Here is a 17,585-nt window from a genome sequence, read left to right on the forward strand (position 1 = left end):
TAGACTGTGAACAGCTAACAGTCCTGCATAGAATAATAAAATACGATGTCAATATAGATCCATGAAATGAGCTGTGAAAAAGTCATCAATTTTCTAATCCATTAATTAAACACACACTGTAGTAGTGGTAGTTCACTGAATGTGCGTAATGTACCAAGCACTGTGTGCTAGACCCTGGGATTTCAAATTAAATATTGAAATGGATGCTCTTAATTATTCCACAGTCAGAGCACACAAGTAAGAGGAGTGAGTCAGGAAGGCTTCTTTCATAAGGTTCACAAGATGACTGTGAGCTTCACAGGTAGTGAGGGGGAGGGGCACGGCAGCAGACATGGCTGCACATGCAAAGCAAGGGCTGCACCCAGTGGTCCTGCCCTTGGGGGGAGGGCAGGCAGATCTCTCCGCCTCCAGCTAGATTTGCAAAGCAGAGAATAGTGGGATACGAGGTGGAGATGCAGGGAAGGCCAAGACATAGAGGCCCTGTCATGCCACGCTCGAGGAACTCATGCTATATCGTGAAAGCAACAGACATCCCTGAAGGAGTTTAAGGAGTGACAATCAAATTTACCTTTTAGAAAGTTGTGGAGGATGAATTGGACATAGGAGAAAAGATGGACGAGAGACCAGTTTCCTAACTAGACGGGGCCATTGCCATGGTGATGATAAGAGCATGAACGAAGGCAATGGTGGAGGAAAGGAGGGAAGGGAGGAAGGAAAGGAGAGAAGGACGGGAGGAAGGGAGGGAGGGAAGGAATCAGGAGATGTGCAAAAGTTGGAATTCCAAGGGCTTACTGGCTAGTAGTGGGTCATGGGGAATTTAGGGATGATTAGTTGAAAGGGTTAAAGAAGAGCACAGATAAGGTGAGGAGACATGCAGGAAGCAGAGGGGGGGGGGAGAAAACACCTGTGGGGCAAAGCAGCATGTGAGTTTTAAGGAGGATGTGAAGACCTGAAAAAGAGGGGTGCAGGTCTTTAAGGTGAGTGCCATCTCCATCTCCAGATGCATGGGCTGCCCCAGGAACTCAGCCACTTGAGAGCGGGCATCTGTAAGGGAATATCTTGGGTATAGGTGGGGCACTGTCACACAATGTGCACACGGCTCCCTTTCCTCTCTCTGTCACGCTTTCTAAAGACTCTTGCAAGAGCTCACTGTTGGCACAGCCACATTCAGAAGTCAAACTTGATAATTGATGCTGTAATCCCCTGGATTCCCTCATTAGCAGCTGCTAATGGCTGGTGTGTTAACGATTCAATTAGGGCTCTAACAGGCCCATTGTAAGCTGCATCTCATCAAAGGGAAGGGAAGAGCTAGGAGAGATGACTAAAGCCACAGTCAAGGTCCATGATAGCACCAGAGGCCTCCCCACTGTCTCTGACCAGAGTGCCCTAGGTATGGATTAGCCAGAAGGCCAGCCTGCTGGCCAGACACTGGACTGCAGACAGAGAAGAATGGGCCTGGGAGGTCCTCTGGCCAAAAACCTGGAGACTTCCCTGTTGCAAAAACAGGCTCCCTCCAAGCCTGAAGATGCAGATCTGGACTTCCTTCCATGACTTACCTTCTATTATCCCAAGCCTGTAACTGCAAGTTTTGTCTTTACCTCAACCCCACCCGGCAACCCCAGCTCAAAGGCATCTTCAGAGTACCTGGCTCAGAAAGATTGTTAATGCAGCCACCTCCTCCAGCATCTGCCCTCAAGTCTACTTTCATCTCACCACCACTTTGGTGCTGTGTCAGTCTGCCAGCATGATGCTTGCATGATGCAGTCTTTCACGCATCCTGGGCCTGGATCATGCAGCTAGCAATCTACCTACTGGACCACAGGGCGGGAGACTAACCGAAGACACTATGATAGGTTCTTCTGAGATCACCTGTAAGCCAGGGCAAAGAACCAGAAGAGAAACCAGCTCATCCTAGTATTTACCAAGAGTAGCAGAAAAGCACTGAACTAAGAGCTCTAACTAGTCCTGTCAACTTTGGTTAAATCCTATCTCCCCACTGGAGTCATCTGTAAAGGGAGGAGATTGTCATGCTCATGACTTTTGAGTAGCACCAGAGGAACAGAGACCACTGCCTTTTCTGGTGGCCCCAGGACCCCAGGTCTGCCTCCTGCTTTCCTACGTGGGATCAGAAATAGCCCGCGGGGAGGGCTCAGGCCTTGAGCTTGCCCTGTCAGAGCTGCCAGTGCTGGGAACACGCACTGCAGGTTCTGACACCTGCCTCTGCCCCACAGCCCATATTAAAAAAAAAAAAGATAGTGTGTAACCAAGGTCTTTTATTACCAGGGAAGCTAGCGGGGACAACTGGTAAAAGGGATTTGCAGATGTAATGAAGGTTACTAATCAGCTGACTTAGAGATAAGTAGATTACCCGGGTGAGTCTAAGCTAATCACGTGGCCCTTTGAAAGCAGAGAGCACTCTCTAGCTGGTGGCAGAAGGGAAGTGAGAGAGTCGGGAAGTGGGAGAGGGATTTGATGAGAGGGAGGATCCCCACTGCTAAGGTGGACGGGGGTCACATGGAATGACCTCAGGAGAGCAGTCTTCAGAAGCTGAGAGTGACTGACAGCCAGCAGCCAGCGAGCGGACAGGGACTGCAGTCCTGCAATTGCAAGGAGCTGAATCCTGCTCACAGTCTAAATAAGCCTGGAAGCAGATTCTGTCCCAGAGCCTCCAGGCCACAGCCCAGCCCAGCCAACACCTTGATTTCAGCCCTGTGGGACCCTGCGCAGAGAACCCAGCTGAGCCCACCCAAACTATAGATCTCTGAGATAATAAATGGGTGTTGTTTAAGCCATGAAGTTTGTGTTAATTTGTTACACAGAAATAAAAAAAAAAAAATGAGCTCAAGTAACTTTGACCCTTCTGCCATTCTGTCCTTGCTGAGCATCTTGGATATGGGGCTTTGTCAAGGGCTGATATCTCAAAAGAAGAAACCTAGTTGTGATGGTTAACTTTGTGTCAACTTGACTGGGCTAAAAGATGCCCACATAGTTGGTAAAACATGATTTCTGAGTGTGTTTGTGAGGGTGTTTCTGAAAGCGATGAGCACTGGACTCAGTGGACTAAGTAAAGAAGATCTGTATCTACCAGTGTGGGTGGGCATCACGCAATCTGCTGAGGGCTCCAATAGAACAAAAAGGCAAAGAAAGGGCAAATTTCCTCTCGGCTAGAGCTGGGATATCCATCCTGCCCTTGGACATCAGAACTCCTGCTTCTTGAGCCTATAGTTTGGACTGGAACTATACAACCAACTTCCCTGGGCCTCCAGCTTGCAGACAGCAGTTCATGGGACTTCTTAGCCTCATAATAATGTGAGCCAATCCCTCATAATAAATATATATTTACACACATATATACGTATACACATATATACATACATATATACACACACACACACACACACACACACATATCTCCCATTGGTTCTGTTTCTCTAGAGAACCCTGACTGATATACCAGTGCAATGGAAAGATTTCTAAATTTGAAAGTCAGGAGCCTGGGTCCCTGTTCCCACCGTGCCATTTACCCTATGTGTGAGCCTGACAAAGACACTTAGTGCTCCACTATTTCCTTGCCTCTGAAATGAAGGGCTGGACCAAATCAGTTGTTGCCTGACCTGCTTTGAGGGGCTCAGGGGCTATGCAGGTGGACAGTGAACAGGCTGGGCTCCAGACTCCCACTTCAAAGAGACGAGCGCTGCTCTGAACTGTTCCACACACAGGAATCCAAGAAAGATTTCATTAGAAGAATTGCTTCTGTTGCCAAATGAAATTTGAAAACCACTGGGATGCATGATTATTAGGACCCCTTCCAGCTCTCACATCCTTCCCTATGAAGATCAAGTTCACTGGTGCAGCACTGGGGCTATGGAAAGAGGTGGTATGAATTTGGGTGGCCACAGTAGCCAAATCAGACTTTCCCTCTCATCCAAACCATCTACTTCTATGTTTTTTCTCTGGAGGCCTGAACTTCTGGGAACTAAAGTTTTGAACCAGACAGACTTTAGTTCAAATCATAACTCCACATTCAAATCCTGACATTGGGTAAATAAATAAATCTCTTAAGTGATTGGAGCTGCAAGTTTCTAACCTATAAAATGGTCACATCACTTACTTTGTTTGCCCAGTCGTTGTATGTATTGGTTAGTGTGGTCTAAATGGCTACAACGGAAAGACTCAAAATGAAATGGGTCAAGAATAATAGAAGTTTTTTTCTCTTTCACGTTCATAATCCAGAGCAGGCCAGTGGGTGCGTCTTCTGCTCCAAGCATTCTTTGGGGGTCCGGGTAGGTGGTGGCTCGGTCATCTTCAATGAATGGCTCCCGAGGTTCCACTGAGGTGGGCATTCCAGCCCTCAGAAAGGCGAAGTGGGGTGGGGGTAGCACATAGAGCGTGTGAACAAGGTGTTATGGTCAGGTCTGGCACTGGCTCACATCACATCCACTTGCATTCGGAAATCAGTCCTCAGCTGGATAATTGCCTCCCAGCTAAAATTCTGTTGCATTGAGTTTACTGGAAAACTATCAGTGGCTTCCATCATGCTATACATTAAAAAGGGCTTAATACTGAGAAGGCTGGGACTCAACATCTCCCAATAGACCCAGCTCTGCTCATTAGGTGGGTTTCCATGTGGGGGTACCTGCAGGAGACCAGCAGCATCCCACGTTCTGACTTCAGAATGTTTCATAGCTGCTTCCAGCCACTTCCCCTGCATGACTCTCTCTGGCTGCCTTCCTCCTTTCCTCGGCTGGGTGCCGCCGTCAGCTGGTGCCCCTCTCAGGCTTCAGTCTCCCCCAATTCACAGACTGTTGCCCTCACTGGCCCATCTGGAATCTGGCCACTTGAATCCTGTCAATCCTGTTCTCCATCACCAGAGGACTTCGGTGGGATTGTGCCAAGCAGGCTGTCAGCCACAGGCAAGCTTTCTAGAAAGATGTGCCAACTGCACAACAGATAGTGCATTTTCCTCACATAACATCGTTAATATTTGAAAATTCATTCCCTTGCTCCTTATCATGCTCCTGGGTATTAGAATACCAGAGCAAACATGAGAACAATAGCAAATTAAAATGATGCTCTGCTCACATAAACTGCAGAGCCATGGAGGGGCAGGCCCTGTTACCTGTAATCCTGGGATTTTTAGAGGCTCCCACTTTGATTGGACCAGAGTCACCTTTGGGATAGTAAAAGAACATTTTCTGGGGTTGTTTTTCATCAGGCAACTACTGATAGGGCCCATTTCATTAAAATTCTTCAAATCCTAAACCTAGAAAACAGCTGCTATGAGCTGAGTTCTCTGCTCCTCTGGCTTCAAATTTTACTCCCATGAGCACGGGGCACTGGGGTAACAAGAAGCCGTCAGTTGCCACATGGGTGCAACTTAGCTTTAGAACTGGGCATGAGAGCATGTTGTTGTGACAGCACGCAGGCCACCAGATGAAATACTAGTGAACGCCAGCTTTGGAATAAAATATGAAGGGGTTCTTTCCCTCCAATCTCCCCCTACCTTTCTCGAAATCTGCTGTCAGGAAAGATTTATATACCTGAATGAGGCAATGACTCGTTAGACTTATATGATTGCTCTCAAGGTTTCTAATATTTTAACAAATTATAAAGGAGAAATAAATAATAAATGGCAAAAACTTAGGCTCTGGTGAAATATTTGGCACAAGAAGCCATTTCAGCCTCTTCAGCTTCCCCAGCACACACACACACGCGCACGCGCGCAAACACACACACACACACACACACACACGTGCCCTAAATCACACAATCAAGGTGATGGCCTACTCTGTCCAGTCTCAGGACTGGTTCTGCAGGACAGACAGGGGTGGGACAAGTCACCCTATGATGGTAGGGTGGCAGGGAGCACTGAAGAGTAAGATGACAAAGACAAAAGCAACCAGCAAAAACATACAGGAGCGAGTGGAAGGCTGCAGCTTGAAGAAGCTTTCTGCTCCTAGCAGGGAAGAGCTGCAAACCACAGATCTAGTTACACCCCCTCGTTTTCTGGATGAGGAAGCTGAGGAACAGTGATAAGAGGTCCCCAGAGGGGGCTCCTCCAGGCTGTGGCAAAGCCAGGTCAGAACCCCAGCCTCTGTCAGTTGGGCTCCTATTCTCACTTGAGAGGTACCACCTCCAAATGTCTGAGTTCCATTGACCTTTTTTGCAGCAACCAAAATAAGAAAACAATATGAAAAGCCTCTGCCTCTTTAGTGCCATTTTCATATTGATTGTCCATCTTTCTCAGTATAATCAAAGGGCAGCATTTTCTCTGCAACTTCCCCTCTGGCCTGATGCAAATAAAATGTGCTACTTTTGCCCTTATCTCCTTTTCCCTTTAGTATTCTTGATTTTGCCCTGGATACTCAAGTGATGTCCAGGTCTCAGGAAAGTACAGTCTCTTGCTTATCTCTAGCAGCAGATTTGGGAATTAGGAATCATTCCCCAGGACAGGCTGAGTGCTCTTAGACATGTTTTGCTTGATTGCATGAGCTCCTTCCCTGGGGCTCCCAGAGACCAACAAAATCTCCAAGACTAGAAGAAAGAAGGAGGAGACCAGCTGGAGACTGGACGGAGGACTGTAATTGACAAGGGGAAAGCAGAAAATAAAGGAAGATGTGAGGCATTGACACCAGCAGAGATCATGTGACAGGTATTAGCTATAGGAAACACACTACATATCTGTCACTTATGTAGATCAAAAAGAATTTCCAAAGAGCTCCTCCATAATTCAGCATCAGCCGGCTTTAAAACACCAACTTTACCTTTTCAAAGCACTTTTATCTATCTAGCTTTCATTCTCAGAGTGGGCAATTCAGGTGGTGATTCTCACCCCTGTTCTGCAGCTGAAGAACTCACGTGCAGAAGGGCCAAGTGTCTTACCAAAGTTGTCAGTGGCACAGTCCATTCTCCAGCATCTTAGCCCCTTGCATTTGCAAATATTGCACTAGCTTTACCTGCCTGTTCTGATTTTTCCAAGCTGGTGGCAAATTAGGAGGTGTGCAAACTCCTCAGGTTCATTCACTATCTGCATAGACACCACAGGCTGCCAGGTGCATGGGACTTTGAAGAAAGGCTGAAAGGTTCCCATTTTTACCTGTCATGTTTGATAATGCTCAAGGAAAGCAGAACATCAGGGATTTCCACAGCCTCTGCTCTGTGGGTTTGCTAAGTAAGAGCTTTGGAATTGCAAAAGCGTAGGACTCTGCCATGTTTTTCTATATAGCAATCAGGATACTAGGAATGTAGAAGCAGACTAGGAGGAAAAAGGAAATTAAAAAGCCATGAACATTCCATCCTAAGTGTGGTTGGATACAGAGAGAGGGAGAGGACTGAAGGCAGACAGCCCTATCCTGTTTGCCTTTTTGCTGAGGAAGGGGATTTAAGTCAAAAAAAACAAATGTATACATAGGAGATATCATAACGTTCTTAGCGTAAATATGTAGCCTTGAGAGAATGAGGAATTGTAAAGCAGATATTGGCTCAAACATTGGACATTTTCCTGAAAGGATATTGTTTTAGTTTCTTTTTCCCTCAGAAAAAAAAAATCATATTAATACCATATTAAGATTCAGAGAATGAATATATCTTGACTTAAAATATACCGAGAATAAGAGCTAATCTTGTAAGAGCCAGCAAAATCTAGCTAAATAAAAAATAATGCATTTTTATTTCTGCTATTAGTTAAACACTGAGTTCTAAGGTCAAGGGTTCGGATCCCCATACTGGCCAGTCACCAAGAAATAAAATAAAATAAAATAAAATAAAACACTGACTTATTAAATAAAATAAATAGTTTGATCAAATAGTAATAATTAGACTCTGACCTTAGACCATGGTCTTATGACAAAAGAAATCTGCAATAAAAAAAAAAGACTCCCATTCTGAGAGCCTCTGCTCCTGACTGGTTTGAGAGAAAGACAGAAGAGTGGAAAACACCCTAAGACAGCTGCATGCGGGCGTGGAGTTGAGTACCGTGCTGTGCTTTCAAGCTCTAGTCAACTCTGATCATTCTCTCTATAAAACAAAAATGGGACTGCATCTTTCTTAGGACCCCTGAATTGTAACTATGCTTCAACAGTGGAATCAGAGGGAGGAGATCAGGAGAAAGGTGGGTGATTACTGTTGTTTCTTTTCCCATTTCCAACACCCAAATAATTAGGCAGCTTCTTCTCTTTTGCTCTGGAGTTTAAAATAGTCCATGCAATTAAAACATGGGTAGATCTGGAAGGATTTAGATAAACCAGTCCTTAATTCCTCAGGCTAATCCTGAAGCCGCCTGCAACAGTGTGAGACACATCCATGGACTTCCACCTCCCCTCCCCCGCTGACCCCCAGAGCTTTCTGGGCTCTCTGAGTAGGGAAGGGAGCAGGAAAGCAGCTTAGGTCCCTGGACAGGGTCTCTGAAGACAATTGCTTAGGCATCGGCATTCTTAGACACTTCCTAAAAAGCGGCATAATCCAAAGCCTTAACTTTGATCACAGTGAAATGAAGCTCTCACCCCTGGTTCAAATACGGTTTTCGTCTCCTTAGTCTTCCACAAAAGTTCTCATGCCCTTCCTGGTGGTTTCCAGTGTCAAAGGCATATTCCCTCTTCCTAGCTCTCCCTCAACTGTGCCCTTCTGTAGAACAAACTGTGCTGCAGAACTTACTCTTAGGTCTGGCTTCTGGGGTAGAAAACCTACTTTCTGAGGGGGTGTGGGAATTGTCGAAGCGTGAATTGTCGTCAAGTTTCCAATTACAGGCCAGGCATGGGCTCTGCCAGCACAAGACCATTCCCTGACTCCTCAGCTCCAGCGCTCTCCTATAGCTTCTACACCTATCTACTCCAATACCAGCATCATGGAGCTCTGCCGCAAGTGTGCTGTGACCTTGAACAAGTCACGTGACTTCTCTGGGCCTGAGTTTTCTCATCTGTCAAATAAGGAAGCTGAGCTCCACTACTTTTAAGGTCTCTCCAGCTTTAATTTTATGGGAAATCCAGTTGCTTCCCACTCTGGGCTCCCATGGCACATTGTTCATCCTTCTCTGTAGACATCACACTGCATTAGAGTTTATCCCTTTGCAAACTGATTTCTCCACTTGACTGACCCCTCAAGAATGAGGACTTTATCTTAGCTATCATCATTGTTACACCTATACCTGGGGAGGGGGGAAAGAAGAAGAAGAGAAAAAGAGTTGGTATAATAACAACATCTGTTGAACTTCTTTTATCTAGAAGGCTCTATGCTATGCATCATGCATAAAGTAGTTCTTTTAAACTCACAGTATAAACATTATAATCTCAAAAACACTGATGAAGCAACAGAGAGATTAATTTACATGCGTCACAGAGCTGCATCAGAAATAAAATCAGGTTTGCCCTGCTTTGCCTACTGTGTACCAGTGTTGGCGTGAGCAGGACTGAAGCCATGTTGGGTCCTAAAACTGCATGGGCTCTAAAAGATTTTAAATGGACACAGTTTTCTTTTTAGTGTGCATTTCTCTGAGTTGCCTCTTTTCCCATGATTTTTGGATATTTTGAACCTTGGTTATGGGGCAAGCTGACATTATTTACATGAATGTAAAGTTGTTTTCCAGCCAGCCTGGAACTGCAGAATTGCATCTACTATCCAGACCCTGGGAAACCAAAGAAGACACCAGTGAAGCTATGCTGATTCCACCCCTCCAGCAGGACCCTGAGATAACAGCAAAGATGCAGCAGAAACCAGACAGAGCCTTGATGAAACCTTGCACCTGGATCCTTGCAGGAGCTGCCACAACTCACGTCTGCCTCCCTCCTGCTTTTCCTTTCTCACGTTACATTCCTTCAGTGCCTTCTTTAAAAACCCCACAGTAAATCTGAGTCTGTGAGATGCCTTTAGTCTGTAGCTAAGCCAGGTTTTACTGGAGAGATGGGTTAGCCCAACATCTCTCGTCAGGTCACCAGGATTCCTGAATAAAAGCTGACTTCCATTTTCACCAACATTTGACTTTTGAGTAGTTTGCTTTTGAAAGGGGTCCGGCAGCCAGACTTGGGCCCTATAACACCAGGATGCAGCATGGAGCAGTAGGACTCTGCTAAAATTCTCCAAATATCTAGTAGTTGCTCAATATATACTCATTAAATGGGTGCGCAATAAATTCTTGTGCTTGGCTTTTGGTCAGGCCAGGATGTGCCTTTGATCCTTATCTACACTGAGATGAGAAAGGGCTGAGTTGGGGTGGAAGACGGGAGCACAGGACACAGTCTTATTTCAAGGACTGTGGGATTCTTTAATTAAGAAAGGGGCAGGGCAGAACTCTTCCTGCTGTTATCAGAAAGTAATGATGACATGTTATCAAGGTAGATCAAGGTCTCAGGTACTTCGCCCTGAAGAATAAGCTGGACCCTAACACGCATCATCACTCAACCTACAAATTCATAAAGGACACAGTTGTGTTCACAACCCTAGAAAGTCACATTATTCTTTCTTGTTCTGGTGCCCCTCACAATGATGTACAGGTGAGCAGGCAGGGAATTTATATTAAAGCCTAGAAGTGTGAGGAGCCCCCAGCTCCAGAAGCCTGCAAGGTGCTTGGCCCGAGAACCCTGGCAAACACTGTGGGCTCCCATCATGTGGCCCGAAAGGCAGTTGTACTGAAATTGACATGGATTACCGTCTTCGGGGCACTCTAGGCTGGTACCAACACCTAAGAAAGGCTCTTTAGTTCTAGTTAATTTATCTTAAGCACAAATAAATTCTAAGAGCTAGCTGAGTTAACATGTGCCTCAGGGGAGAAAGTAAAAAGAAAGGAGATCATCTGTTCTTAAGAGCGCCTCAGGATTGTGCTGAAGCTCTTAACCCGTTCAGGATCCACATAAATCTCTCACTGGAGAATCTGATATTGTTTCAGCATGGAGTGCAGTCGGTAGAGAGGTGGAGGGTGTTCATTTCTGTCTAGTGGTGAGTTAATGCCTGCCTGCAGGCAAAGTACCAAATAAATAGCACATTGCATTTCTTTCTTTTTAAATAGAGGACTGCTTTAATAGCTAGTCGGGGGATGGGGCTGTTTGATATCCACAAATGAAACAAACAGATTCTAACCTTCAGAGAGGTGGACTGTGCTTCAAGGTATCCTATAATTCTAAAACACCATATAATGGTGCTAAATTCTGACAGGCTTTTTCTTCTTAACCATATTCTATGTCTTGACTATGTCCCCTCCAAAATTCAGGTGTTGAAACTTAATGGCCAATGTGATGGCATTAAGAGATAATTAGGCCAGGGCGCCAGGGCTGCTGTGGATGCAGCCAGGATCCTGGAGGCCGGGGCCGCGCTGAAGGCGGCCAGGTGCCCTATTCAGGATTCGAGGTTTCAGACCGGCATTAAAGAAGATTCCTGGGAGCGCCCGAGCCGCACCGCGACTGAACAGCCCAAGGCGGCAACGGCCGAGAACTGGGAAAGGCGGCAAACCAGAGACAGAGAGCAAGCACCCGACCTGGCACAGCACTGTGAGTGATCCCTGGCACAGCTCTGTTCGGGGGGTGGATGCCCACGGGGCTCCCGCCTGCACCACCAGGCCACTCACCGCCCGGTGCTCCCTCCATTTTCCCAGGTGCGGGCAGCTCCGCCCTGCTCGGCCATCACTGAGCCCTCCCACTTGCTTGGCCTGGCGTGCCGGGCTTTCCGGAGCCTGCGGACTGGCCTCCGCTCCCACTCCCTCCGCGGTTCTCTGGCGGGGCTGGTGGCGGGGGGGTGTCCCGAGCCAGTGTCGGGAGGGCAAGGAAGTACGGGCGGGCCAACTGTCACTCCACCATACCCTGGACTCTGGCCCCAGGTAAACTCCCTGTTACTGGGAGGCAGATACCATCTCTGCGGCCACCAGTTTGGAAAAAAGCCTAACAAATTTCTGGTTGGGAATAGAGTAGTAGGAGAGTTCCCAGGTCCGCTTGAACCTGCCGGAGACCAGGCTGCAGGTGGGCGCTAGACTCGGTCTATACTGGGGGGATACAAAGGTGAACAAGACCCGAGAAAGATCTACATAGTGCTACAAAGGCACCCAGAGAGACCGGTCGTCTGTGCCCAGCAGAAACCTGGTAGACTTCCTGGGCGAGGCGGTGCTGAGCAGGGTCTTGAAGGCCCAGCTGATAGACGAGGGGTGCAGAAGACACGCCCCAGCCCAGCACAGTGCACACAGAGTGGGGAGACGTGTGGCCAGGGAGGCGGAGACTCGACAGAAACCACACAACCAGTGGGGTCGCCACTGCATGATCTAACAGCCTGGGCCAGAGCACACGGAACAGGGAGAAGTCCTGCACAGGAAGTGAAAGCTCAACAGAGATCACACACCCTGTGGTACGTGATCCACCAGCCCAGCAGAGTCCAAGCTGACCAGAAAGGTGGCTCCCCGGAGAAGCCCAAGACCCGAGGCAACCACACACACAAGACACTAAGAGGCCAACTGAGCAGTCACGGAGGGAGCCATACGAAATTGGCAACCACAGCAACATCCTAGTTATTCATTAGTCTCAAACCGGTGAACTGTGAAACACCCGGCCACAATGAATAAACACCAAAAAAAAGATACCAGAAATACAAAAAGTCAAGAAAGTACACCACCAAAAGTTAATAAATCTCAAACTCTAGATCCTATAGAACAAGAAGCCCTTGAAATGACTGACAAGGAATTTCGAGTGATAATTCTAAGGAAACTGAATGAGATACAAGAAAACTCAGCTAGACATCATGATGAAATGAGGAAAAGTATACAGGATCTGAAAGAGGAAATGTACAAGGAAATCAATGTCCTGAAAAAAAATGTAGCAGAACTTGTGAACTGAAGAAGTTATTCAGCAAAATAAAAAACACAACGGAGAGTTTAACCAGCAGGCTTGTCGAAGTTGAAGAGAGAACCTCTGAACTTGAAGATGGGCTGTTTGAAATAACACAAGCAGACAAAAAGAAAGAAAAAAGAATCAAGGACATGGAAGAAAATCTGAGAGAGATATCAGACAACCTCAAGCGCTCAAATATCCGAGTCATGGGTATTCCAGAAGGGGAGGAAAATGGAGATTCCATTGAAAACATATTCAACAAAATAGTGGCAGAAAACTTCCCAGGTATAGGAAAAATCACAGATCTTCAGATCCAGGAAGCTCAACGATCTCCAAATGTATTCAACCCAAAAAGACCTTCTCCAAGACATGTCATAGTCAAATTGGCAAAACTCAGAGATAAAGAGAGAATCTTAAAAGCTGCAAGAGAGAAGCGTCAAATCACCTATAAGGGAGCCCCAATCAGGTTAACATCAGACTTTACATCACAAACCCTAAAAGCTAGAAAGGAATGGGATGATATTTTCAAAATACTAAAAGACAAAGATTGCCAGCCAAGAATACTCTACCCTGCAAGGCTATCCTTCCGAAATGAGGGGCAAATAGTATATTTCTCAGACAAACAAAAACTGCGGGAGTTCACTACCACAAGACCACCCTTACAAGAAATCCTCAAGGGAGTACTGGGTTTGGTTCCTGAAAAATAACTACCACTGCCATAAAGACCCAAGAAAAATCTAAACCCACTAGTATAATAAAAATGGCATTCATGAAGAGAAAACAAGCTAACAAAAACACTATCTACAACCTAAGGAACCAACAAACACAGAAAACAAACAGTAAATCAGAAAGCAAGGAACAAAAGACACCTAAGACTACCAAACAACCAATAAAATGCTAGGAATAAATCAACACCTTTCAATAACAACTCTTAATGTAAAAGGCTTAAATTCCCCAATTAAAAGACACAGACTGGCTGACTGGATCAAAAAGCAGGACCCAACTATATGCTGCCTACAAGAGACCCACCTCACCCATAAAGATTCACACAGACTAAGAATGAAAGGATGGAAAAAGATTTACCATGCAAACAGAAAAGAAAAACGAGCTGGAGTAGCTATTCTTATATCTGACAAAATAGACTTTAAACTAAAAACCATAAAAAGAGACAATGAGGGACACTACTTAATGATAAAAGGACTGATGCATCAAGAAGACATAACAATCATAAATATGTATGCTCCCAACGTTGGAGCAGCCAGATTTATAAAACAAACTCTATTAGACCTAAAGAACGAAATAGACACTAATACCATAATAGCAGGGGACCTGAACACCCCACTGTCAATATTAGACAGATCATCTAGGCAAAGAATCAGTAGAGAAACACAAGATCTAAACAAGACTCTAGACCAATTGGAATTGGCAGATATCTACAGAACATTCCACCCAACAACCTCAGAATATTCATTCTTCTCAGCAGCACATGGATCATTCTCCAGGATAGATCACATATTAGGTCACAAATCAAGTCTCAATAAATTCAAAAGAATTGGAATTATCCCATGTATCTTCTCAGACCACAATGGATTAAAACTAGAAACTAATAACAAACGAAACTCTGGAAACTATACAAACAAATGGAAATTAAACAGCATTCTACTTAATGACATATGGGTCCAAGAAGAAATCAAGCAGGAAATCAAAAAATTTATTGAAACTAATGAAAACAATGATACATCATACCAAAACCTGTGGGATACTGCAAAAGCAGTATTGAGGGGAAAATTTATTGCATTAAACGCTCACTTCAGAAGAATAGAAAGATGGCAAGTGAACAACCTAACACTTCACCTTAAAGAACTAGAACAACAAGAACAATCCAAACTTAAAGTTAGCAGACGGAAAGAAATCATTAAGATCAGAGCAGAACTGAATGAAATTGAAAACCAAAAAACAATTCAAAAAATCAACGAATCAAAAAGTTGGTTTTTTGAAAAGATAAATAAAATTGACAAACCATTAGCATGGCTAACAAAAAAAAGAAGAGAGAAGACTCAAATAACAAAAATTAGAAATGAAAAAGGCGATATTACAACTGATTCATCTGACATACAAGGAATCATTCGAGACTACTATAAACAACTATACGCCAACAAATTTGAAAATCTGGAGGAAATGCATAAATTTCTGGACACACACAAGCTCCCAAAACTGAACCGTGAAGACGTAGAAAATTTGAACAGACCAATAACAATAAAGGAGATTGAAGCTGTTATCAGAAGGCTCCCAACAAAGAAAAGCCCAGGACCAGATGGATTCACAGCAGAATTTTACCAAACATTCAAAGAGGAATTGACACCGATTCTTTACAAACTATTCCAAAAGATTGAAACAGACGGAAATCTCCCAAACTCATTCTATGAAGCAAACATCATCCTGATACCAAAACCAGGTAAAGATATAACCAAAAAAGAAAACTACAGGCCAATATCCTTGATGAATATAGATGCAAAAATCCTCACTAAATTACGAGCAAACAGAATACAGCAACACATACGTAAAATTATTCATCACGATCAAGTGGGATTCATCCCAGGGATGCAAGGTTGGTTCAACATACGCAAATCAATAAATGTGATACACCATATTAATAAACTCAAACACAAGGACCATATGATCATCTCTATAGATGCTAAAAAAGCATTTGATAAAGTTCAGCACTCATTCATGACAAAGACCCTCTATAAGTTAGGTATAGAGGGAAAGTATCTCAACATAATTAAAGCCATATATGCCAAACCCACAGCCAATATCATCCTGAATGGGGAAAAGCTGAAAGCTTTTCCTTTAAGAACAGGAACTAGACAAGGATGCCCACTCTCACCACTCCTATTCAACATAGTGTTGGAAGTACTAGCCAAAGCAATCAGAGAAGAGAAGGAAATAAAGGGCATCCAGATTGGAAAAGATGAAGTCAAACTGTCCCTGTTTGCAGATGACATGATCCTATATATCGAACAGCCTAAAACCTCTACAAAAAAACTGTTGGAATTGATAAATGATTTCAGCACAGTAGCAGGATACAAAATCAACACACAAAAATCAGTAGCATTTCTTTTCTCCAATAGTGAACATGCAGAACGAGAAATCAAGAAAGCCTGCCCATTTACAATAGCCACCAAAAAAATAAAATACTTAGGAATTGAGTTAACCAAGGAGGTGAAAAATCTCTATAATGAGAACTACAAACCACTGCTGAGAGAAATTAGAGAAGATACAAGAAGATGGAAAGATATTCCATGCTCTTGGATTGGAAGAATCAACATAGTGAAAATGTCCATACTACCCAAAGTGATATACAAATTCAATGCAATCCCCATCAAAATTCCAAAGACATTTTTCTCAGAAATGGAAAAAACTATTCAGACATTTATATGGAACAATAAAAGACCACGAATAGCCAAAGCAATGCTCAGCAAAAAAAATAAAGCTGGAGGTATAACACTACCTGACTTTAAGCTATACTACAAAGCTATAATAACCAAAACAGTATGGTACTGGCATAAAAACAGACACACTGACCAATGGAATAGAATAGAGAATCCAGAAATCAACCCACACACTTACTGCCATCTGATCTTTGACAAAGGCACCAAGCCTATTCACTGGGGAAGGGACTGCCTCTTCAGCAAGTGGTGCTGGGATAACTGGATATCGATATGCAGGAGAATGAAACTAGATCCATACCTCTCACCGTATACTAAAATCAACTCAAAATGGATTAAGGATTTAAATATACACCCTGAAACAATAAAACTTCTTAAAGAAAACATAGGAGAAACACTTCAGGAAATAGGACTGGGCACAGACTTCATGAATACGACCCCAAAAGCACGGGCAACCAAAGGAAAAATAAACAAATGGGATTATATCAAACTAAAAAGCTTCTGCACAGCAAAAGAAACAATTAAAAGAGTTAAAAGACAACCAACAGAGTGGGAGAAAATATTTGCAAAATATACATCTGACAAAGGATTAATATCCAGAATATATAAGGAACTCAAACAACTTTACAAGAAGAAAACAAGCAACCCAATTAAAAAATGGGCAAAAGAGCTAAGCAGGCATTTCTCTAAGGAAGATATACAAATGGCCAACAGACATATGAAAAAATGCTCAACATCACTCAGCATCCGGGAAATGCAAATCAAAACCACATTGAGATACCATCTAACCCCAGTTAGGATGGCTAAAATCCAAAAGACTATGAACGATAAATGCTGGCGAGGCTGCGGAGAAAAAGGAACTCTCATACATTGTTGGTGGGACTGCAAAATGGTGCAGCCTCTATGGAAAATGGTATGGAGGTTCCTCAAACAATTGCAGATAGATCTACCATATGACCCAGCTATCCCACTGTTGGGAATATACCCAGAGGAATGGAAATCATCAAGTCGAAGGTATACCTGTTTCCCAATGTTTATTGCAGCACTCTTTACAATAGCCAAGAGTTGGAACCAGCCCAAATGCCCATCATCGGATGAGTGGATACGGAAAATGTGGTACATCTACACAATGGAATACTACTCAGCAATAAAAACGAATGAAATACTGCCATTTGCAACAACATGGATGGACCTTGAGAGAATTATATTAAGTGAAACAAGTCAGGCACAGAAAGAGAAATACCACATGTTCTCACTTATTGGAGGGAGCTAAAAATTAATATATAAATTCACACACACACACACACACACACACACACACACACACAAACCGGGGGGG

This window comes from Cynocephalus volans, chromosome 12, assembly GCF_027409185.1.
Source record: "Cynocephalus volans isolate mCynVol1 chromosome 12, mCynVol1.pri, whole genome shotgun sequence".
Lineage (NCBI taxonomy): Eukaryota > Metazoa > Chordata > Mammalia > Dermoptera > Cynocephalidae > Cynocephalus > Cynocephalus volans.